This window comes from Ambystoma mexicanum, chromosome 7p, assembly GCF_040938575.1.
Source record: "Ambystoma mexicanum isolate Mex_15411 chromosome 7p, UKY_AmexF1_1, whole genome shotgun sequence".
In the NCBI taxonomy this organism is placed as follows: Eukaryota; Metazoa; Chordata; class Amphibia; order Caudata; family Ambystomatidae; genus Ambystoma; species Ambystoma mexicanum.
The window spans coordinates 199,560,815-199,584,814 of NC_090939.1; the positions used below are offsets into that span (position 1 = coordinate 199,560,815).

A 24,000-nucleotide genomic window follows, 5' to 3' on the forward strand; every position below is an offset into this window, starting at 1 on the left:
GGATGTGCTCGGAGGCGTTGAATTGCGGGCTGCCTGCGTGGTGGTAGTGGCTGTGCTGGTGGACCTTGCTGGCCCTGCCTTGGCCTCCTCCTCCTCCTGCGTCTCCTCCGTGCGGCTGGTTGTAGTTGGTGTTCGTCTACTTCTTGGAGTCGGAGCACTTGCAGTGCTATCAGGTCCCCCAGGGCCAACATCGCGAGTCCTGCCGGTAGCATTTCGGTGTGGTTGTGGGAGGAGACTGGCTGTGCAATTTATGTGTTTTCAGGCTGTATGGCCTCCACCTGTGGTGATTGATTCCACCTGTGCAAACTGCTCTCCCCTTTGGCCGAGCACGTCCCGCGCACAACGCTGCAATTCGGGGAATTGTATCTTGCTATTGCAATCATGTATTAGTACCCGATGGCCGTGTAAGATTGGTTGATATGTTCATTCTGCTGTGGTCCCATTGTTTCACATACTATCTGTGCAGTCGCGAACAGACTTGTGAGGGGTCAGTGGGACGTAGTACTCGAGTAACGGTGGGCCCTCATGCATCACTGTACCGAGTTGCAACGACGGGCGGGGCGTCCCATTCGTGGGTGAAGGCAGTTGCCATTTTCACACACAGCCGCACTCGATGGGATCATTAGTGATTTCAAACGGCCACAGATGCCTTTTCGACGTGATGTTGCAAATGAGGAATTCGAAGGGCGGCGCTTTCGGTTTCCAGCTAGCGGCGAGGAGATGCCCACAGGTCTGACTGCAAATATAACGTTCTATTGTTCAATGTCCTTGAGACAGGGCCCATGGCGAGGGACCAATGATTGATATGAATAGTTTCGGATGCGCAATAGCTACGTGGGCGATGAGGCCGTCCGTTCCCAAATACATGTTACTTCACAACACTGGAATTACGGGCTGGGGCACTGTGGATTTAGCAGGCTGCATAACGCACAGACTCAATGGATGTTTCTAATGTCATGTGAGTAATTATTCAGGCATTTTGATCCCGGGATGAGGGAATGATGGATGGATGCATGGGCAGGTGATTTGATACAGAGTTTGCCATGTACAGGGCTTCTTGGGATCTATCCGCCTCCCCTACGCTATGTGATGCAGGGCTGCCATAGTGGGACCATCGTCCATCTGGCCTTGTTGAGCCCTCCCTGTCTCGAGGCGCCCTCAGACACTCGTTTGCGATGGTGTTTGCACCTCGATATAGATGGTTATGAGTCGCAAGTGGTTTTGGGGTGGTGATGTTCCTTTGGAGTGGGCTAGCATGCATATGGCTGTGGATTTCGTGTGATCATTGAAGTGAGTTGTTGGTATGTAGTTCTGATGGCCATTCTGTTCTTTTTCTTTTCTTTTGGTTGACAGGTATCTCCTCCCCTTTTGCCACTGCCATCTGTATGCCACTCCTGCAGATGGATTTTACTCCCGACACCTGCTGCTTCGTGTTAATCAGTGGAGCAGCATTACGATCTTATGGGACGATCGCCAATGGCCCACATGCCCTTACGCAGTACTGGTGGCTCGGAGCAACATTTCGGCCTTTCAGCTGGACTAGTGCCTCCCCATTGGGACGGCCCTGCGGTTCTGTGCGCTTCCATGTTGCCTTTTCGGACGTGAATGTGGCTCTGTGTACCATGGGGGAACAGGGCGACACACAGGTAGTGGCTGGTCATTTCTTGCGGAAGCAGCCCACATTGGTGATTGGTGTTTTGGATTTCATGGCCTGATGGCTGTATGTGCTTGGTGATTTTGATGTGCATAAATATCTATTCTGATTTGGCCCGTGTAGCGTTTTTCTTTGCAAGTGATGTGGCATATGCCTATTTGGGGGGCGATGTATTGTGAGGAGATCTGCATTGGGTTCCAGCTTCGGGGTTTAGTTGCGTGGTACTGTGCTGTGCGCGTTTGCCTACGAAGCCCAGTGAGGTCAGGGATGGGGGCTGCCAATATGCCAGTTTGAATGTTGTCATGCTCAGGGGCGGGGGATTGGGTTTTGTGTAACAGATGCCGGTCAGCCAGGTGGACTGGTTGAATGATGTGGTTTTCGGTATATTGCTGGTCACAGGTGCCTGTGTTTGCGTGCGTTTCTTGGTGGGGGACTGTGGTCATGTCCATTGGGATGGCTTCTGTATTCGTGCCATCTGTGCCCTGCAGCTCCCATTGGCCCCTGTTGTGTTTCTTTTGTTCGTTGGCATGCATGGGTGACTTGTACATTTCAATGGTTGCATTGTGGCTTCATTGCACCTACGGGGAGTTGTACTTTGTGGGCAGGGAGCGGTGTACAGGCACTCAGTGGGGCCGTTTACGGTTGATTCGCGATGCCGTACTTCTCGCCATGGCGGAATGGTACATTCCGCCATGCCTGATGGCGTTAGGTACATGTCCGCTAGGGTCGGAATTGGCGTACCGTTGCACCATGGTGGTGTTTGCGGTTTGGCATGGCGCGCGCGCGCGTGCTTGGTGCAGTTAGCGTTGGCGTTCACTACGGTGTCGCTAATGGCTTCGTACTTTGCGGTGACGGGTCATAGTCGCACCGAGCGCTATTCGATGGCGGTATTGCATTTCCGCCATCGTTTTTCGATTTCCGCCAGGGTCGTAATGAGGGCCACTGTCATGTGATGTAGTAATTCCACATATAAAATGCATAGAAAAGTTGATAATGGTGAAGACTTTGAGATACATTCAAATTAAAATACGATGTACATTGAGTAAAAAGAAGTAGAAAAGTTACCAAGCTGAAAATGATGACTCTCGAAAAACCAATAGTTGACTGACCATTCCTTGGAAAAATAGATGAGCCGATTCAGCAACCAAGGTAACAAGCGGCTCTATGACGATATCCGTTGTAGATTGCAGATTGTAGATTGCCGAGATGTTTTCTTGCTAACTTTCAAGGTGTTTATAAACGGTTAGAAATGTGGGTGTGTATGTGAATGTTTGACGTGTACATTCGCACCCACCCAGCCCCCTTGCGAGCACATGGTCACAGGTACGAACTGCCCATTGAGACCTGACGAGGATGGATGTGGATGAGGCGAGCTTAGAAGGCCCCGGAACCTAGTCAAAGGACACAAACATATGCTGATTTCAGGGACAGGTTCTTCAAACTGGAGTCTGAAGACACTGGGTCTGGGGTGACCATGTGGCCAATGGTCCCCATGTTAGGCAGAATCATAGGAAGTACCCTTTGGGAACACTAGACACAATTAAGACTACAAGTGTCAGTACAATTTCACCTTTGGTACAAGCCTGTACTACACAGTAATGTGGTAGCAGTGGCTGAGCAGCCAGGCTTATCTCAAGAGTAAAGTGAGCAGTACAACAGGTTACACAAAGGACTAGCAATTACAGTGATTCAAACAAACACTTACTCAAGTTTTCTTGGTAAAAGAATATACATTTATCTATACAGTCATTTGGAAAACATTCCACTAGCAAAAGCACCTCAATATCACAATCTAATATACTACAATATACAACCAATCAGTTTCTGAACAAGTTCAGCTCCCCTGAAGTGGGAGCAAAATGGCACTTCAGTTACTTTAAAAAGGGGTAAAAAGACAAGGGTATAAGAATCAACAACACAAATACTTTCATAGGCAGGGCAAAGGGTTCCAGTTCACTACAACCAGCAATTCAATTCAATAGGTCTGGGCCAAAGTCAATGGTTCAGAGTATAGGATGCACAATTCTAGTAGTAAACTGTTAAGTCTTTGCCACGGATTTTAGAAGAATTTGGTCAGGCGAAAAGTTAGATGTTGGTTTAGGGAAGGACAAGCCTACAAAGTCGGGAAAGTTTCACAAACTTTCACCACGGCTGAACCGAGTTCTGCACCGCACTTGCACAGTACCTTGTAAGTGAAGAAAAGCTGTAGCTGAGGCAGTTGTTCCTGGCAGTTCCTGCAGATTTAAGAAACAAAAACGTTCCCTATTAGGGAACTCACATCCCCTGCACACTTTCCAATGTCTGGAAGTTCAGACCAACAATTAGTTTGTATTTTATACAATCTTTCTAGTAATCTCTAAAGAAACTTTTAGCAAACAATATTTGAGGAGGTCAATTGAAGAAATTCACATTCAGTCAGAGTAGGTCACAAGAACCAAAGTTCATATTTATTCTTGATGTTTGAGATTGTGGCATGCCCAACGCGTTTCGAGTGGTAATCCACTCTTCATTAGGGGCAAATCAAAAAACGATTCTAAGGAAAAATATGTACAGAATTCTACATTAGAGTGTTAATTTTTTAGAAACAACAATTTTACAACTTATACCAAACAAGCTGTTACAACTACTGCAATCCAAACTGGTATCTTTACAGACCTAGAAGAGCTCTCTGCTCGGCCAATCTTTCACTGCTTAGCATTCCTCTATTTCTACAGACTCGTGCCGGAGGAACATCTTTCCCTGTGCTATGCCCCACTCTGTGGAATGCCCTTCCTGCTGAGATTATTAACATCCCACACTTTTTCTCTTTCTGTAAACGTTTAAAAACCTTTCTATTCTAAGTCCCTCTGGATTTCCCCCTCCTCTCGTTTTCCCTCTAGCACCTTAATGCCTTATTGGTCTTGTTCTCACTTTATTAAGTCCTACTACAATACAGTACAATACAATATGTCATATCCCTTGGGAAAACATGCATCACTGTACCAAGAGTTTTGACATGGCTGATATTAGGGCAACCGTATACGATACATGAAGGCATTGTTTGATTGAACAGAAGATCTGTAAAAAATATAATTAAAGATTACAATTAATAAAGTATCACAGTGAGTAATTCAACCATCACATAGCTTTGAAAGTAAACTTTTTTTTAGACTTTGAAAAATGCCATGTTACCTGGTCTAACCATCACAGCCATCAAATTAGTGAAAAATCATTGGTCAACCACAAGAAGAAAAACATTACTGGTTGATTGAACAACATTTGAGCCACCTAAATAAAACATGCATTGAAAACATGGATTACGAAACATTGCATTTCCAAACAATACACTGTCATGTGATGTAGTAATTCCACATATAAAATGCATAGAAAAGTTGATAATGGTGAAGACTTTGAGATACATTCAAATTAAAATACGATGTACATTGAGTAAAAAGAAGTAGAAAAGTTACCAAGCTGAAAATGATGACTCTCGAAAAACCAATAGTTGACTGACCATTCCTTGGAAAAATAGATGAGCCGATTCAGCAACCAAGGTAACAAGCGGCTCTATGACGATATCCGTTGTAGATTGCAGATTGTAGATTGCCGAGATGTTTTCTTGCTAACTTTCAAGGTGTTTATAAACGGTTAGAAATGTGGGTGTGTATGTGAATGTTTGACGTGTACATTCGCACCCACCCAGCCCCCTTGCGAGCACATGGTCACAGGTACGAACTGCCCATTGAGACCTGACGAGGATGGATGTGGATGAGGCGAGCTTAGAAGGCCCCGGAACCTAGTCAAAGGACACAAACATATGCTGATTTCAGGGACAGGTTCTTCAAACTGGAGTCTGAAGACACTGGGTCTGGGGTGACCATGTGGCCAATGGTCCCCATGTTAGGCAGAATCATAGGAAGTACCCTTTGGGAACACTAGACACAATTAAGACTACAAGTGTCAGTACAATTTCACCTTTGGTACAAGCCTGTACTACACAGTAATGTGGTAGCAGTGGCTGAGCAGCCAGGCTTATCTCAAGAGTAAAGTGAGCAGTACAACAGGTTACACAAAGGACTAGCAATTACAGTGATTCAAACAAACACTTACTCAAGTTTTCTTGGTAAAAGAATATACATTTATTTATACAGTCATTTGGAAAACATTCCACTAGCAAAAGCACCTCAATATCACAATCTAATATACTACAATATACAACCAATCAGTTTCTGAACAAGTTCAGCTCCCCTGAAGTGGGAGCAAAATGGCACTTCAGTTACTTTAAAAAGGGGTAAAAAGACAAGGGTATAAGAATCAACAACACAAATACTTTCATAGGCAGGGCAAAGGGTTCCAGTTCACTACAACCAGCAATTCAATTCAATAGGTCTGGGCCAAAGTCAATGGTTCAGAGTATAGGATGCACAATTCTAGTAGTAAACTGTTAAGTCTTTGCCACGGATTTTAGAAGAATTTGGTCAGGCGAAAAGTTAGATGTTGGTTTAGGGAAGGACAAGCCTACAAAGTCGGGAAAGTTTCACAAACTTTCACCACGGCTGAACAGAGTTCTGCACCGCACTTGCACAGTACCTTGTAAGTGAAGAAAAGCTGTAGCTGAGGCAGTTGTTCCTGGCAGTTCCTGCAGATTTAAGAAACAAAAAAGTTCCCTATTAGGGAACTCACATCCCCTGCACACTTTCCAATGTCTGGAAGTTCAGACCAACAATTAGTTTGTATTTTATACAATCTTTCTAGTAATCTCTAAAGAAACTTTTAGCAAACAATATTTGAGGAGGTCAATTGAAGAAATTCACATTCAGTCAGAGTAGGTCACAAGAACCAAAGTTCATATTTATTCTTGATGTTTGAGATTGTGGCAGGCCCAACGCGTTTCGAGTGGTAATCCACTCTTCATTAGGGGCAAATCAAAAAACGATTCTAAGGAAAAATGTGTACAGAATTCTACATTAGAGTGTTAATTTTTTAGAAACAACAATTTTACAACTTATACCAAACAAGCTGTTACAACTACTTAAATCGTGTATACATAGGCTAGTAGAATAATTCTCAAAAAATGACTCAGCAAAAAATAGGGGGTACATTGACACCAAACGATTAATATCGTCAGACTAAACATTTACCTTCATGTTACTATTTATAAAGAAAGATGATAATTGAGTCAATATCATGAAATAGTTAGATAGACTGTGCTCTACTGAAATAACGTCATCAAAAAGAGGATCTAGCAAGGAGAAAAACTGATTCAACAAAAGGGTTGTTCTAACCTTGTGAACTTTTTTTAAAAATATCTTCAATTGAAGAAATGGTGGATCCAGAAAAAGGACCTCGACTGGTCAAGGGGACAGAAATCCAAGGATAGTGATACCCCAATCATATCTGTTGAGAAATGGGTTGAAAAAAATATAAAATAAAATGAACACTAGTAAGTCTAAGTAAGGAGAAGAGACTCCGGGAAACTGTTTAATAAAAACCACTTACATCTGCTAGCGGTAGTGGAGATTCATTTAATAGCCATGGTGGCGTTGGTAGGGTACAACGGCGATCCCCAACGGAAACGTAGGAAATCTGAGATTATGTTGGCTGAATCAAAATTCGAATAATGGACAGACGTCCACTGTCACTAAAAAGAAAAAACAGTAATAGAGTAGGTTAGAGATGTACCCGGAATGGGTTATGGTGAAAGCCAGGGTGAGAAGTGTATTCTATACCAAACAAGTTCAAATAAATGAGTTAATGCAAGGGGAGAGAGAGCTCTTACCTAGGTGACCGCAGCACTGACAATTGGAGACCGGAATCCAAGAGGACAGCCGACAGCCATTGTCAGTGCCGTCAGTGTTTATATTGCATTTGTAATGTGTGACGTCATCACGCGGGAGCGTGTGACGCTACGTGTTCAATTTAGAATTAAGTTCAACAGTTTATTATTTTGAAAAAACAAGCGGACCACACGAATTCCCAACAGTAGCCCTATTGTTGGTGCTACCAAGGTAGTGTTATTAGTAGAAAGGACGAGGATACAATGCCTATGGTGTCCGGGAAGGTAAACACATGATGTCATCACGCTAACGCGTGAGTGACGCAATGTGTCAACAAACCGGCATCCTGACGATCCTTAGAGAGGTAAGGGGCAAACTGAGGTGTTGCCCTGGGATGTGCCAATTAGCGAATAATCGCCCATCGGGGGCACATCACACTACAAAAAAATTGTTGCCGGTTGATAGGATGTTGTTGACAATCAGACGTGCATTTTAACATAACTTGGGCAGTCTAGAGAATTTGTGTCTACCCTCATATGCAGGGTGTTTGTTGTCTAAGAGTAGCGGATGACTACCAGGGGTAATTACAAGAAATAAACATAAGAGGAAGCTGGAAGCAAGGTCCCAAAAGGGGAGGTTATAGTGAAGGATACCACCAGGGAATGGTCTTAAGAATGAACTAAATGCATAAGTTTTGAAAGAGAATTTTTCGATGGATGGAAGGGGACAAAGAGTAGGGGACCGATGGCAGTGGTCAATCGAGGCCACTAGGCAAGTAATATACAGTGTTGGACATTGTGTATAAGGATTAGTATGCTAAAAACAAATAGGATGGAGCAGATGGTCAAAGGGATGAAATGGCTAGCATAACAGCATCTCAGGGTGTAAATGACATCATAATCTGGCTCTATTCATTTACAAAATTCACAATACAGTTGAAAATACGGATGTCATAAAACAGATAGCCCACCGGACTAAAATACATTTCCAACTCAGTTTCTCTACCCAACAGTGTGGTGTACAATCTATCGGGAGACATCCAGTTATTGCATCAAAACCATCTTATAACCCAAACAGTTATGGTTATACTAAAGATAGTCTTCAGGACAGTTAAAGAAAGAGGTGTGTTGTTCAGAGACTTTAAATGAATGGGCCCAAATAATATTCTTCGTTGAGCCCTAAGGGGGACATTGCATCAAGTTTGTGAATCCAGTATAGTTCTTTTTGTGCTAGTAATTTGGGTAAGTCCCCTCCCCTTTGTAGGGGATGTACTACTTCCACTATTGCAAATCTCATCTGAGAGATACTGTGATTGTTATCCCTAAAATGCCGAAAGACTGGTGATTTGGTGTTTTTTGTTCTGATCTGGGATTTATGCTCAGTCCATCTTTCCTTGGCTTTTCTGCTGGTTTTTCCCACGTAGTATTGGCCGCAGGGGCATCTGATGGTATAGACTACATTTTTGGAGTCACAAGTTGCATAACTTTTCAGGGGGATCTTCTTTCCGTTGTTGGGGTGTCTAATGTAATTGCCTTTTATAATATTCGAGCAATGTTGGCAATTAAGGAAAGGGAAAATACCATTTTTTGTCTTAGTCAGTGTCCTCTGAGACGAGATATTAGGTCTTTCTGCTTTTATGAGTGTATCCCTAAAGTTCCTTCCTCTTTTATATGCTAACATTGGAGGAGCTGGAAAGAGCCTGTTAAGATTGGGGTCAGCTTTAATTAAGTCCCAGTTTTTGATGATGGTCTTTTTAACTTGGAAACTCTGTGCCGAGTATTTTAATGTGTAGATCAGGTTGGATTTGTTCTGTCTTGGTTGTTGGTTCAGTAATCTCTCCCGAGTTTGTAATTCCGTTCTGGTAACGGCTTGTGTCACTATTTGTTCGGGAAAGCCTCTGTCCACGAATCTCGATCTTATGGTATCAAATTCTGTATGAAGTTTTTCTGTGCTGGAAGTAATATATTTTGCTCTTAGGAGTTGACTGTAAGGAAGATTATCCTTCAGATGTTTTGGGTGAAAACTTGTGAAATGTAAAGAGCTGTTGACATCTGTTGGTTTCCTGTAAATTGTTGTTCTCAGTTCCATATCTTTCCATTCCACTGTTACATCCAAAAAGTTCACATGTGGTCTTCCAATTTCTATAGTAAATTTGATCCGCGGGTTGCATTGATTGATGTAATGCCAAAATGTGGTCAATTCCTGTTCTGTTCCTTTCCAAATGCCAAAGACATCATCGATGTATCTTGTCCAGCAGTATACTTTCTCGTTCCAGTGTGGGTGATCCAAAACATGAGTTTTCTCAAAATAAAACATAAAAATGTTTGCATAAGAGGGGGCCACAGCTGAGCCCATAGAGGTCCCAGAGATCTGTAAATAATATTGACCATTAAATCTGAAATAGTTATTGTAAAGTATTAGGTTAATCAGTTGAATCGCAAAAGTTTTGTGGATTGAAACTTCATTTTGTCTTAAAAGAAACCATTCCAAAGCAGCTATGCTTTCGTCATGGGGAATCGAAGTGTACAGACTGGAAACATCCATGGAGAATATTATTGGATCAGGAAAATTGATTTGCAAGCTATTAATTTTCTGTAAAAAATGTGTCATGTTCTTTAGGTATGTGGGAATTTTTATGTACCAGTGGTTGTAATGCAGTGTCTAAATAAACCGCCAGGGGTTGAAATATACTGTCTGTGCCAGCGACAATTGGTCTGAATGGTGGGTCTATGGAATTTTTGTGTATTTTAGGTAGCCAATAAAATACTGGGATAATTGGAGATGTTTTTATCAGAAATTCTTCTGTTTTATCTGATATCCAGTCCATGGTGCTGGCTTTCTCAACTGTTTGTTTGATAATAATGCTGATGTCGTTCATGGGATCATTATCCAATGGGAGATAAGTTTGTCTCTCATCCAGTAATTTAAGACAACCAGTGTTGTAAAGTGTTGTGTCCATAAATCCAAGGGCTCCACCTTTATCAGCTTGTTTCATAGTGAGGGAATTATCGTCCGCAAGATCCTTGATTATTTTAAGCTGATGTCTCTGTATGTTTTGTTTGGTTGAGGCTTCATTCTTGATCTTTCTTAAATCACGTGTGGTTTTTGTTTTGCATAAATTGATCAATGGATTATTAATCTGTGGATGAAAAGTACTTGATTTCTTCATTTCTAGATAATCATGTTCTGAGTTGGAAATGAGTTGGAAATGTATTTTAGTCTGGTGGACTATCTGTTTTATGACATCCGTATTTTCAACTGTATTGTGAATTTTGTAAATGAATAGAGCCAGATTATAATGTCAATTACACCCTGAGATGTTGCTATGCTAGCCATTTGATCCCTTTGACCATCTGCTCCATCCTATTTGTTTTTAGTATACTAATCCTTATACACAATGTCCAACACCAAATATTACTTGCCTAGTGTCCTCGATTGACCACTGCCATCATGCCCCTACTCTTTGTCCTCTTTCATCCATCGAAAAATTCTTTGTCAAAACTTATGCATTTAGTTCATTCTTAAGACCATTCCCTGGAGGTATCCTTCACTATAACCTCCTCTTTTGGGACCTTCCTTCCAGCTTCCTCTTATGTTTATTTCTTGTAATTACCCCTGGTAGTCATCCGCTACTCTTAGACGTCAAACACCCTGCATATGAGGGTAGACAAAACTTCTCTAGACTGCCCACGTTATGTTAAAATGCACGTCTGATTGTCAACAACATCCTATCTACCGGCAACAATTTTTTTGTAGTGTGATGTGCCCCCGATGGGCGATTATTCGCTAATTGGCACATCCCAGGGCATCACCTCAGTTTGCCCCTTACCTCTCTAAGGATTGTCAGGATGCCGGTTTGTTGACACATTGTGTCACTCACGCGTTAGTGTGATGACGTCATGTGTTTACCTTCCCGGACACCCTAGGCATTGTATCCTCGTCCTTTCTACTAATAACACTAATAGCACCAACAATAGGGCTACCGTTGGGAATTTCTGTGGTCCGCTTCTTTTTTTAAATAATAAACTATTGAACACGTAGCGTCACGCGCTCCCACGTGATGACATCACGCATAACAAATGCAATATAAACACTGACGGCACTGACAATGGCGTCGGCTGTCATCTTGGATTCCGGTCTCCAATTGTCAGTGCTGCGGTCACGTAGGTAAGAGCTCTCTCTCCCCTTGCATTAACTCTGGGCATTTATTTGAACTTGTTTGGTGTAGAATACACTTCTCACCCTGGCTTTCACCATAACCCATTCCGGGTACACCTCTAACCTACTCTATTACTGTTTTTTCTTTGTAGTGACAGTGGACGTCTGTTCATTATTTGAAATTTTGATTCAGCCAACATAATCTCAGATTTCCTACGTTTCCGTTGGGGATCGCCGTTGTACCCTACCAACGCCACCACGGCTATTAAATGAATCTCCACTACCGCTAGTAAATGTAAGTGGTTTTTATTAAACAGTTTCCCGGAGTCTCTTCTCCTTACTTAGACTTGCTAGTGTTTATTTTAATTTATATTTTTTTCAACCCATTTCTCAACAGATATGATTGGGGTATCACTATCCTTGGATTTCTGTCCCCTTGACCAGTCGAGGTCCTTTTTCTGGATCCACCATTTCTTCAATTGAAGATATTTTTAAAAAAATGTTCACAAGGTTAGAACAACCCTTTTGTTGAATCAGTTTTTCTCCTTGCTACATCCTCTTTTTGATGACGTTATTTCAGTAGAGCACAGTCTATCTAACTATTTCATGATATTGACTCAATTATCATCTTTCTCTATAAATAGTAACATGAAGGTCAATGTTTAGTCTGAAGATATTAATCGTTTGGTGTCAATGTACCCCCTATTTTTTGCTCAGTCATTTTTTGAGAATTATTCTACTAGCCTATGTATACACGATGTAAGTAGTTGCAACAGCCTGTTTGGTATAAGTTGTAAAATTGTTGTTTATGAAAAATTAACACTCTAATGTAGAATTCTGTACATACTTTTCCTTAGAATCGTTTTGATTTGCCCCAGATGAAGAGTGGATTACCACTCGAAATGCGTTGGGCCTGCCACAATCTCAAACATCAAGAATAAATATGAACTTTGGTTCTTGTGACCTACTCTGACTGAATGTGAATTTCTTCAATTGACCTCCTCAAATATTGTTTGCTAAAAGTTTCTTTAGAGATTACTAGAAAGATTGTATGAAATACAAACTAATTGTTGGTCTGGTCTTCCAGACATTGGAAAGTGTGCAGGGGACGCGAGTTCCCTAATAGGGAACTTTTTTGTTTCTTATAACTTCATGCAGCCTAGGTGTCAAGGTTGCTTATTTCTCTTCTGCACCTCATATCTATCTTCTAATTCTCTTCACTATTTCTTCAATACACTAACTCTATCCCTAATTACCTACTTCAATAGGGTGTGCCATATTTGTTCAATTTTCCTAATTCCTGCAGATCTCTCTGTTCCTGAGCTTCAGTTGTGGGGACAAGAAGGAGGAAATCGTGTCATGCAGACTGTCGGGCGGCGTTTTTGGGACTCCTGGAGGCGCCATTATGATGTTCCAGCACGTCGGCGGCCGTACCGGAATCACCGCTCTAGTGTTTTCCAAGATGGCCGCCGCCACCTTTAGCGCCAGCTCAGTGCAGCGTTCTTCGCTTTGCACCTTCACTGCTCCTCCCAAGGTAACGCTGTTTGACCGCTTTCCTCTCCGTCTTTTGCCTGTTTTTCCAGCCTGCTCTTAGTCCATTCTGTTCTTTTGTACTTCTTCTTATTCCTAGTCTCGGCTCGCTCCTTCTATTTGTTTTCTCGCCCTCCTAGTCAGCCCAGCTCGCTTCCCTCCTTTTGCCCTACGTTCTTGTTTTCCTCCTTTTCCTTAGTATTTCCTTGCAAGTTTTCCCGTGTTCTGCTTTTCCCTTAGCCACCCTTCCTGACTTTTAGTCTGCCTTTGTTTCGTGCTCTTTGGATCCATCTCTCTTGACCCAGTCAGTCCAGCGCTCACTTACCTCTGCCAACTGTGGGGTCCTTTGGACACTGGAGGATCTGCATACCAGCCCGCCATTAGTCTGGTTCCAACTTGGATGCACACCCAGCAGGGTTTTTTCCGCCGCTAAGGCTTTTTCCCTGCTCCAGAGCCGGCTCCCGGGAGTCCCCACTGTTCGGTTTCCCAATTATCCGACAGAGTGGCATCCCAGGGAGCCCGCCCCTACTTACACGAAAAGAAGAAGACCCCGAAGACCTTTCAAAGACGAACCCGGGAACGACAAGGAAAGAAGTCAGAACACCGGATCGGTTCTTCAGACGTGTCAGGTGAGGAGGAAGGGAAGGGAATCCACCGCCTATTTTGACAGTGTGCAACGCCAAAAGACTCCAATGGCTTCTCTTGAACAATACCAAGAATTGGTGGCAGCTATCCAGGGCCTAACAGTAGAAGTTCAATCCCTTCGATCCGAGAACAAGTCCTTGCATCAGCAGGTGGCAGCCCGTGATAAAGCCCGTGGGGACCTACTTCCTCTTCCTTTGCCATGTGGGAAGTACGTTGGAAATCCCAAGACACTGAAAGAGTTTCTGGACGCTTGCAAGTTATATTTTACTTTCCGACCTCGCACTTATGAGTCAACTAAGGCCAAGGTGGGATTCCTAGTCTCCAATTTAGCAGGGAACCTTTGGCTTGGGCCTCTCCCCTGGTCTTACAGTTGGATCCATCTACCAATGATTATGACCAGTTTGTACATCTTTTGAAGTCTCGATTTGAACGCCCTGAAGTTCAGTATGCCTCATACGAAGCCATCCTTGACATAAGACAGGGTCCTCATGATGTACAATCGTATGTAACGTCTTTTATGCAGTTAGCCACAGATGCCGGATGGCCAGATTCTGCCCAACAGACATTGTTTCGACGTGGCTTGCACGAAGACATAAAGGATGTTTCCGTTATCTCTACCCGAGTGTAGAGCCCTCAAAGAATATTTGGACTGTAATCTCCAAAATTGACTCATCCAAGAATCCAAGTCTCCAGCAGGGTCATCGTTATTCTTCATACCCAAGAAAGGGTCATCCGAACTCCGCCCTTGTATTGATTACCAAGGCTTAAATCATCTTACCATTAAGGACCGGTATATTAAGCCCTGAGGTGCAAAGGGCTGTAATCTCACTGTTTGGCTGTGGCGAGGGGAACTGACCTACGAGGAACATCTTTTTGGAGGAGAAAAGGCAGTGGACTGAGAGCTTGGAGGTGCGTGTGCCTGTACCTTTAACTTTCTGTGCTGGTCATCTAGTCACCTGACTGCACACCTGGTACTTAAGGCCGCCTCCCACGCCCTTGTGGCGCTAAGCCCTGAGGTGCAAAGGGCTGTAATCTCACTGTTTGGCTGTGGCGAGGGGAACTGACCTACGAGGAACATCTTTTTGGAGGAGAAAAGGCAGTGGACTGAAAGCTTGGAGGTGCGTGTGCCTGTACCTTTAACTTTCTGTGCTGGTCATCTAGTCACCTGACTGCACACCTGGTACTTAAGGCCGCCTCCCACACCCTTGTGGCGCTAAGCCCTGAGGTGCAAAGGGCTGTAATCTCACTGTTTGGCTGTGGCGAGGGGAACTGTCCTACGAGGAACATCTTTTTGAAGGAGAAAAGGCAGTGGACTGAGAGCTTGGAGGTGCGTGTGCCTGTATCTTTAACTTTCTGTGCTGGTCATCTAGTCACCTGACTGCACACCTGGTACTTAAGGCCGCCTCCCACGCCCTTGTGGCGCTAAGCCCTGAGGTGCAAAGGGCTGTAATCTCACTGTTTGGCTGTGGCGAGGGGAACTGACCTACGAGGAACATCTTTTTGGAGGAGAAAAGGCAGTGGACTGAGAGCTTGGAGGTGCGTGTGCCTGTACCTTTAACTTTCTGTGCTGGTCATCTAGTCACCTGACTGCACACCTGGTACTTAAGGCCGCCTCCCACGCCCTTGTGGCACTAAGCACTGAGGTGCAAAGGGCTGTAATCTCACTGTTTGGCTGTTTGGCGAGTGGGCGACGTGGTCTAGTCGATCTATTTCCAGATTTCCATACTGCAGCCCAAAGGAATCCATACAAATGGATGGTCCACAGCAAACATCAAGGACAAGAGCGCAAGTAAAACGCTTGGGTAAGCAAGAGGAGACTCAAACAAAACGTAAAAGACAAAATCTGGTGAGCCACTATACCTCGTGTAGCTCCGTACTGGATTTAAGTATGGAGTGTAGTGCATGTGACCCCCAAGCTGTTATTGTTGATGAGGTCTCGGGATGTGCGATCGGCGATGTGCGATCAAGTGCACATGTGACTTTGCAGGAGGTTAGGGATGGGAGTGATGTGGCGCTTCCGAGGGGTATGGAACACCTGGAAATCCGTGGCTGCAACATTGTATTTACTGCCGAAGTGGGAGCCGAGGGGTGTTCCCAGGTGGGAGAGGTGATTCCGGAGTGTTCGCCACGGCGTGAGGATGGAGCAGCTGCTTTGGTCTCCCCGCCGTCGGAGCGGCCTGGGAGTGTGGGGGTGGAGCCAGTCACCTGTGTGACGCCGCGTGATGACGTGGCGGAGCAGTCCTCGAAGGGGGAGGCTGCAGCCCCAGTCGAGGAGGAGGGCTCCTCGCAGAGCTTGGCGGAACCGCGCTGCGACAGCTGCTTGGAGTTGGCCACCGTCCAGCAGGATTTGCATGCAGGCCTTCATTCTGTGCCGGTCAGTGAAGCAGCAAATGAAGAATGCGTAAATGGGCAAACGCATGAAAGCCAGGTAAGCTCCAGCGATTTGCAAGCAACTTTGGAGGTTCTGGATCGCCATGAGACAGGCGACTCCGGGCATGTTGAGGATGAGGTGTTCACCGCTGTGCCCACGGTGAATGTAGGTAGAGAGCACACCGTGGTTAGCACAGACGATAGACCAGTAGTGTCTCTTGAAATGGTGGTGCCGGAGTACACTTCAGATCAGCCATGTGGTGTGGGTGTACAGATGATTTCAGGAGGGGGATGTTATGCTGAGCGAAGGAACTCCTTAGAGGTGGTCTCATCTGTCCTGCAAAATCTAATTGAGCTGAACAAAGCTCGTGCTGATAAACTAATGCCAGATTCCATTCCGGAACTAAGTGGGGCGCATAAAATACCTCAGAAGAGACAGTGGCATGAGTTAACGGACACAAACTGTGATACTTGGGATGTTGGTTTCTACAAGCGTGATAGAACAGCAGAGGCTGAGACATCTGAGGAGTCCTCCCAGTCTTCTGTGGGAAAAGTGGCTGGATCCCAGAAAAGGCTGGCTAACCCTCCCAATGAAGGTCAGGGTATAAGGTTGAGTCGGCCAAACCAGCGGCCGCATAAATCACATAGGCCCTCATTACGACCCTGGCGGAATAGGAAAAACGATGGCGGAAATGTAATACCGCCATCGAATAGCGCCCGTTGCGATCATGACCCGTCACCGTAAAGTACGATGCCATTAGCGACACCGCAGTGAACGCCAACGCTAACTGCACCAAGTACGCGCTCGCGCGCCTTGCAAAACCGTAATTACCTCCATGGCGCAACGGTACGCGAATTCCGACCCTAGCGTACATGTACTTTACGCCATCAAGCATGGCGGAAAGTACCATTCCGCCATGGTGAGAAATACGGCATCACGAACCAACCGTAAATGGCCCTACTGAGTGCCTGTACTCCACTCCCTGCCCACATTGCACAACTCCTCGTAGGCGCAATGCAGTCACACCATGCAACCAGTGAAATGCACAAGTCACCCAAGCATGCCAACGAACAAATGCATGCAGGGGCCCCAAGTGCCCTGTGAGTGGCCACCCACAATTGGCAACACACCATTGCCGTACCGATGCAGCACAGGCATCTGAAGGTGCAAGTACACCAAAATGAACTGAAGATACCATCATGACACAAAACAACAACTGTCCCCCATCGCCTGCCACCAGTGCAAATCAACATCCAAAGCAGCAACCTGAGGGAGACTGCACCAGCCCTGTACACATGCCAGTAGTCAAACCGACCATCAGCATAAGCAGGTACCACACAACTGTACCCAGGAGCCGGAACCCAATGCAGAACACCTCACAAAACATCGCGCCACAAAACGGAATATGCCACATTACTAGCAAAGAATAACGCTACACGGTTAACATCTGAATACAAATTTAATGCACATCGAAATCACCAAGGCCATACAGCCATTAGAACAGGAACTCACAAATGATCAGCATTACTGTGGGCTGCATCCGCAATAAATGACCAGCTACCCCAAGTGTGACGCCCTGTACCCTCATGGCACACAGGGGCAACATCAACCTCCAAAAAGGCAACATGGAAGCGCCTAGGACCGCAGGGCCGTCCCATGAGGTAGGCACTAGTCCAGCTGGAAGCTAGGTATGCTGCACCTAGCCACAAGTACTGCGTAAGGGCATGTGGGCCATTGGCGATCGTCCCATAAGATCGTAATGGTGCTCCACTGATTAACTCGAAGATGCAGGTGTCGACTGTAGAAGCCATCTGCAGGAGTGGCGTACAGATGGCAGCGGCAGAAGGGGAGGAGATACCTGTCACCCAAAAGAAAAAAGAAGATAGAATGGGCATCCGAACTTCTTATGTATCACTCACATCATTCAACAAACCAAACCTACAACCACATGCATGTTAGCCCACTCATAAGGACCAATTGCACCCAAAAACCACTAGCGAATCATAACGACCCAAATCAATGTGAATACTCCATTACAAACGAGTGTCTGTGTGCATGCGCCTGTCAGAACAGGATGCATCAGATGGGATCATCAACGTGCATAGACACAAGTGATTGAAGGCGCGTCGAGACAGGGAGGGTACAACAAGGGCAGACAGACGATCGTCCCACCATGGCAGCCTTGCATCACATAGCGCAGGGGAAGGGGATAGATTCCAAATAGCCATGTACATGGCAGACTCCCATTTAAATTAACTGTCCATGCATCCATTCATCATTCCCTCATCCCGTTATGAAGACGCCTGAATATTCACTCACATTACATTCGAAATTTCCATTGAGTCTGTGCGTAATGCAGCCTTCAAAATCCACTGTGCTCCTGGCCGGATTCCTTGTGTAGTGAAGTCACATGTATTTGGGAACGTCCTGCCTTATCGTCCACTACGCTATAGCGCATCCCATTCAAATCATATCATTCATTGTATTCCCGTCATGGGCCCTGTCCCAAGGACATTCAACAATAGAACGTTACTTTTCCAGTCAGACCTGTGGGCGTCTCCACGCCACTAGTCGAAAACCGAAAGCGCTGCCCTTCGAATTCCTAATTTGCAACATCACGTTCAAAAGGCAGCTGTGAACGCTTGCATCCACAAATACATCTATGCAGTGCGGCTGTGTGTGAAAATGGTAACTGGCCACAATCACTGATGGGACTCCCCGCCGTCGGTTAACGTCGGTGCAGTGCTGCATGAGGGTCCACCGCTGATCGGGCACTACATTCCACCGACCCTTCAGAAGTCTGCTCGCAAATGCAAATGTAGTATGTGCAACAATGTGACCATAGCAGAATTAGCGTATAAACCAATATTCCACTGCCATCGGGATTAAGAACATGAATGCAAAAGCAAGATGCCATGCGTCTAATTGCAGCGTCGTGTGCGGGACGTGCTCGCACGAAAGGCATTGCAGCTGACACAGGTGGAATGAATCACCACAGGTGAAGGCAATACAGCCTGTAAACACATAAATTGCACACCCAACCCCCTCCCACAACCACACCCACTCCAGAATGCTACCGGCAGGACTAGCGATTTTGGGCCTGGGGAACCTGATTGCACTGCAAGTACTCCAACTTGAAGAAGAAGACGAACGCCAACTACTACAACAAGCGGCCGCACAGAGGAGACGCAGGAGGAGGAGGAGGAGGAGGAGGAGGGCAAGGCATGGCCAGCAAGCCCCACCAGCACAGCCACTACCACCACGCAGGCAGCCCGCAATCCCACGCCTCCGAGCTAATCCGTTCAACCTCACAGCTGAGCAGATCCACACCCTCTACCGTTTGGACCGGGACACCATAACCGCCATTGTCGACATGACACACGCTGACCTTGTCAGCATGATAGATAGCCCAACCGCCATCCCACCCCTACTGAAGGTGGTGTCTGTACTACACTTCCTGGCCACAGGCACCTACCAGCACACAGTCGGACAGTTGCATGGCATTTCACAGCCACTATTCTCACGGACACTATTCCAAGTACTTGATGCCCTCCTGAAGCACTCAGACAACTACATCACTTTACCACGCACGGAGCAAGAGCTTACAAACACAAAAGTGGGATTCCATGCACTTGGCGGCATACCGGGTTGCATTGGTGCCATCGACTGCACCCATGTGGAATTGGTTGTCCCACATGCCATAGAGGCCCAGTACCGCAACCGGAAGCAATATCATTCTATCAATGTACAAATGGTGTGTGACTCCAACAGGATCTTCACACATTGTTCTGCCCGATTTCCAGGATCAACACATGATTCTATGGTCTTGCGGAACTCTAGAATACCACGCTACATGGAGCGACACGCAGGGCGCCGATCTTGGCTACTTGGTGAGTCTCATTAAATGCATGTTTATGTGGGGTAGGTGATGCGTGAGTGACCTGGCAGGAAGGGGGGGATGCGTACGTAGTAATGAAATTCCACAAACATCCTTTGTTGTCCACATGCAGGTGATGGCGGGTATCCACTGAAGAGATGGCTCCTTACACCAATCCGGAACCCACGGGACCAGCATGAGGAGGACTACAACCATGCCCACTCACGTACCCGTGTGGTCATAGAACAGGCATTCGGCCTACTGAAGGGTCGTTTCCGCTGCCTCAGCAGGTCTGGCGGGGCACTCCTGTACCGCCATGAGAAGGTGGCAAAGATGGTCATGGCATGTGTCATGCTACACAACATGTGCGTACGTAGGAATGTGGCCATGCCCCCGACGCAGAACTGCTAGCACCTGAAGATGGTCATGATGAGGGTGGGGATGTGGCAGCACCTCCAGGGGTCCACGAGGCACAGGAGGCCCGTGAGATCCGTCAAAATCTCATAGATGTATGCTTCTAGCACTCACGCCTGGTGGCTGTTACATGGACACGGGACTTGTGTCGCTGTGTGTGTCTGGAACATGCACAATGTGGACTGTACGCCAAGATAGGCCTCGTACACAGAGGTCAATGTCCACGCTACTCATTTGATGGATGTGAAGATTTGTATTGCAGATGTGAAATGACATTACACACCCAATCGTCCCGCCACCCGATGAAGCACAACACACCCCCTCCACCCTCCTACCCCCCCCCACACACACCAGTGTCCAATGGCGCTCAATGTCAGAGGGCTGACGCTATTGCAAGCCCCCTTTCCGGGTATCAGGGGCACCCCTGCCTGTGGAGCGGCGGGTCCTCCCAGATCTACGTTGGGGGCTGCCCTGGACGGAACTTGCAACGGATGATGTCTCTGCCTGCTCACGTCCATGCATGTCCCTGAGGGTTTGTGAGAGCTCAGTGAGCACACGGCGCACAGCGGCAAGTTCACCACATACGTCTTTGGACGTCGCATGCAGTTCCCCCCTCAGGCTCTCGGTGCTTCTCTGCATTTCTGCCCTCAGGCTCTCGGTACTTCTCTCCATTTCTGCCCTAAGTGTCTCAGTAGAGGTTTCAATGGCTGCCTTGGTACCCCCACATTCAGCAGCATGCTCCTTGAGGAGCGTGGCCAGTTGCTGCTGTTGCTCTACCATCTGCTCGAGTGACTGTTGCCTCTGCTGGGCCATGCCCATTTGCGGTGGTGTCACAGAGGGGCTGGACGCCTCATGTTGCCTTGCAACAGGCCTTGTGGGGGTTGGCCAGTCGTCGTCTTGTGGGTGCCCCTGCGTGGTTTCCTCATGGTGTACGGGATGGAACAAACAGGGGGATTGTGACAGGTCATGGCTGTGTCCTGCTTCGACAGCACCGTTTTCTGTGTCGGAGCATGCTGGCATGTATGCAGTGTCACCTGGGGTGCTGCTGCCACCAGAAGCAGTGCCTTCTGTGGCATCCATTGGGGGTACCTGTGGTGCTGATGTTGTGGACATGCTGGCTGCTGGGGTGCCTGTTGGAGTCCCCTCCAGTGTGCTGCCACTCGATTTGTGCAGCTGCCGTGTCTTGATCCGTGCAGCTGAGGTGGAGGGTCTTTGCCCGTTGGTCTTGGCCCTCTTTGCAGGTGTGCTGGTAGGGGTGTCCTGGAGCTCGTCGTTGGAATCGGACCCTGTGGTGGAGTAAAGGAGGGCGAGCGTTATTCATGGGTCTGTGGCATTGCAATGGCAATTGCATCACATGCATTGGGGTGGTACCTGGGGGTGATTTGGGTCAGGGCCTTGGGGGTGGTCTCATTTCTGCGTGGATTGGGGATGCAGTTATTTTGCAGTCTGCAGTTAGGGTGTGCATGGTGCACATGTAGAGTGTGTTTGTGGGATTTTTAATTATTTATTTCTTTAATCTGGCTTTTAAGGGTCGCTGTCATGGCAATGTATGTGGTCGTTCTCCTGGACATGTGTTTCTGTTGCACTATGGGGACACGTGGTACTTCACATGGTTGGTGAATGTGGATTTGGCATAGTTTAATTTGGGCCACCTACCTGATTCTTCTGATGTCTGCACTCCTTTCTCCATCCCTCCGACTCCCTCTATGCTCTCCATTCCAATGGTGGAGGCACAGATTTCTTCCCAGGGGGTCAACTTGATGGGTGATTCCGATCCTCCCCCGGTAGCTGTGGCAATGTTCCGGTTGGCAGAGAGTATGCTCTGGACGCGTATCCGTAGGTCGTCCCATCGCTTTCTGCATTGCTGTGGGTTGCGGGGTGCGGTCCCCACCGCACTTACCCGCTGTGCCACCAGGGCCCATATAGCCTTCTTGTTCGCAAGTGACGTCCTGGTCATTTGCGTGGAGAAGACGACGGCAGCATTCTCCTGGAGGGTCTCAGTGAGCACGGTGAGTTCCTCGTGGGAGAAGTGGACCTGCCGCTTGCGGTCGCACGCTTTTTTTGCTACTTTGCCCATATTTATTATTTTACCTGGGGTGGCTAACGGGTTGGGATGTGTCTCAGGGTCGGATTTTTAATGGTTGTGATGGGATTCTCTATTTATAGGTGTGCGGCGTGCAGTTTCCCGTTCCGGCTCCATGTTTTTACTTCCGTTTCCGTATATTTACGGTGACCGTATTTTGCGCTGACCGCTCATTACGGTGTCCGCTTGGATGGGTGGCGGAATTGCACCTAGGGCGAAGTACGACGGCGGTAAGGGGCGTTTTGGGGTCATTTCCGCCATCGCGGACTTTGCACTTCCGCCATGGCGTGATGCTCGTGCCCGATGGGTCGGAATTGGCCGCACTTTCCTCCGTCGTGCCGTGGCGGAAACGCTATTTACGCTATGGCGGTCATGTCAGTCACTTTCCGCCAGGGTCGTAATGAGGGCCATAGTGAGGATTCAACAGATGACTCTTCATCAGAAGACTCTTCTCTTGTGGAACGTCCGTTTCCTAAAATACGACAGCAGCGTTATGCCTCAAGGTATGCTGCACAGGAGTCAAGGTCAAAAGACAATGGCCCTCATTACGACCCTGGCGGAGTGGGTTTACGCCAGCGGTATTCGCGGCGGACCCGTCCGCCCTACTACGAGTTCCCGTAGCGCCATGGAGCCGTTTTCCGCCTGGTTTTTCCAGGCGGAGAAATCCATGGCGCTACGGGACCTTGTTGTTAATTACGCCACCGTATTTTACGGTGGCGTAATTAACGCCTTCCCCACTCCCATTATACCCTATGGGGCAAAAATGGGAATGGGGAAGGGTAAAATGGGGAATGGGGATTTACCGCCCCGCCAAGGTCGGCATGGGGCGGTAAATCCGCCAACCCCCATGGCGGTATCGGCAGCTTTCCGCCGTGCTCCATGGTGCATATTGCACCACGATCTCCGCCAGGGTCGTAATGAGGGCCAATGGGAGCGAGGCAGCACCTTGTGTGCATGTGCCCACTAACGAGTTATTTTCATCACTGACCGCCGCCATGGCAATATCACTAACGCCGTTTACCAAATTGTATGAAGCAATAAATGACAACGTGAAAGATCTGTCAACACTAATTGCACTCATGAACTCAAAGGTATTGCAATTAGAAGCTTTGCATAATGGTCAGAGAAATGTGCAAGAAAACGTCAACTAGAAACTGTTGATTGGCCTTGCTGCAGTCAAGGAAGCAAAACACAACGACATGATTGATAAGAAATTATTTGTAGAAGTGGCAAGGGAAGCGCTTGCTCTCTTTCACAAGCCACATAGCAAAATAGGTGGCGACCAACCAGGAGGCTGTGCAGTTCTGCCGATGACACGGTCAGAGCAGTCGGCGGCCCTCGACTTACCGCAAGTGAGTGTTTCAACTGCAGAGTTAGTAGGATCTGAAAGGCAAACTAGCCAGCACAATCTGATCCAGGATGCAAAGATTGTAAGTACAAAAAATTCACTCGAATGGTCGAGTGAGCCCCCTGAAATAGTAGACAAGGGGATTCACCAACAGGTGGTAAGCG

General features: G+C 46.8%; 1 protein-coding gene across 1 annotated transcript in view; it reads left to right on the top strand.

The window, feature by feature from the left end:
* Positions 1-24,000, top strand: part of LCA5L (lebercilin LCA5 like) — an 800,408-nt gene that overhangs the window by 357,744 nt on the left and 418,664 nt on the right. The window lies entirely within an intron of this gene.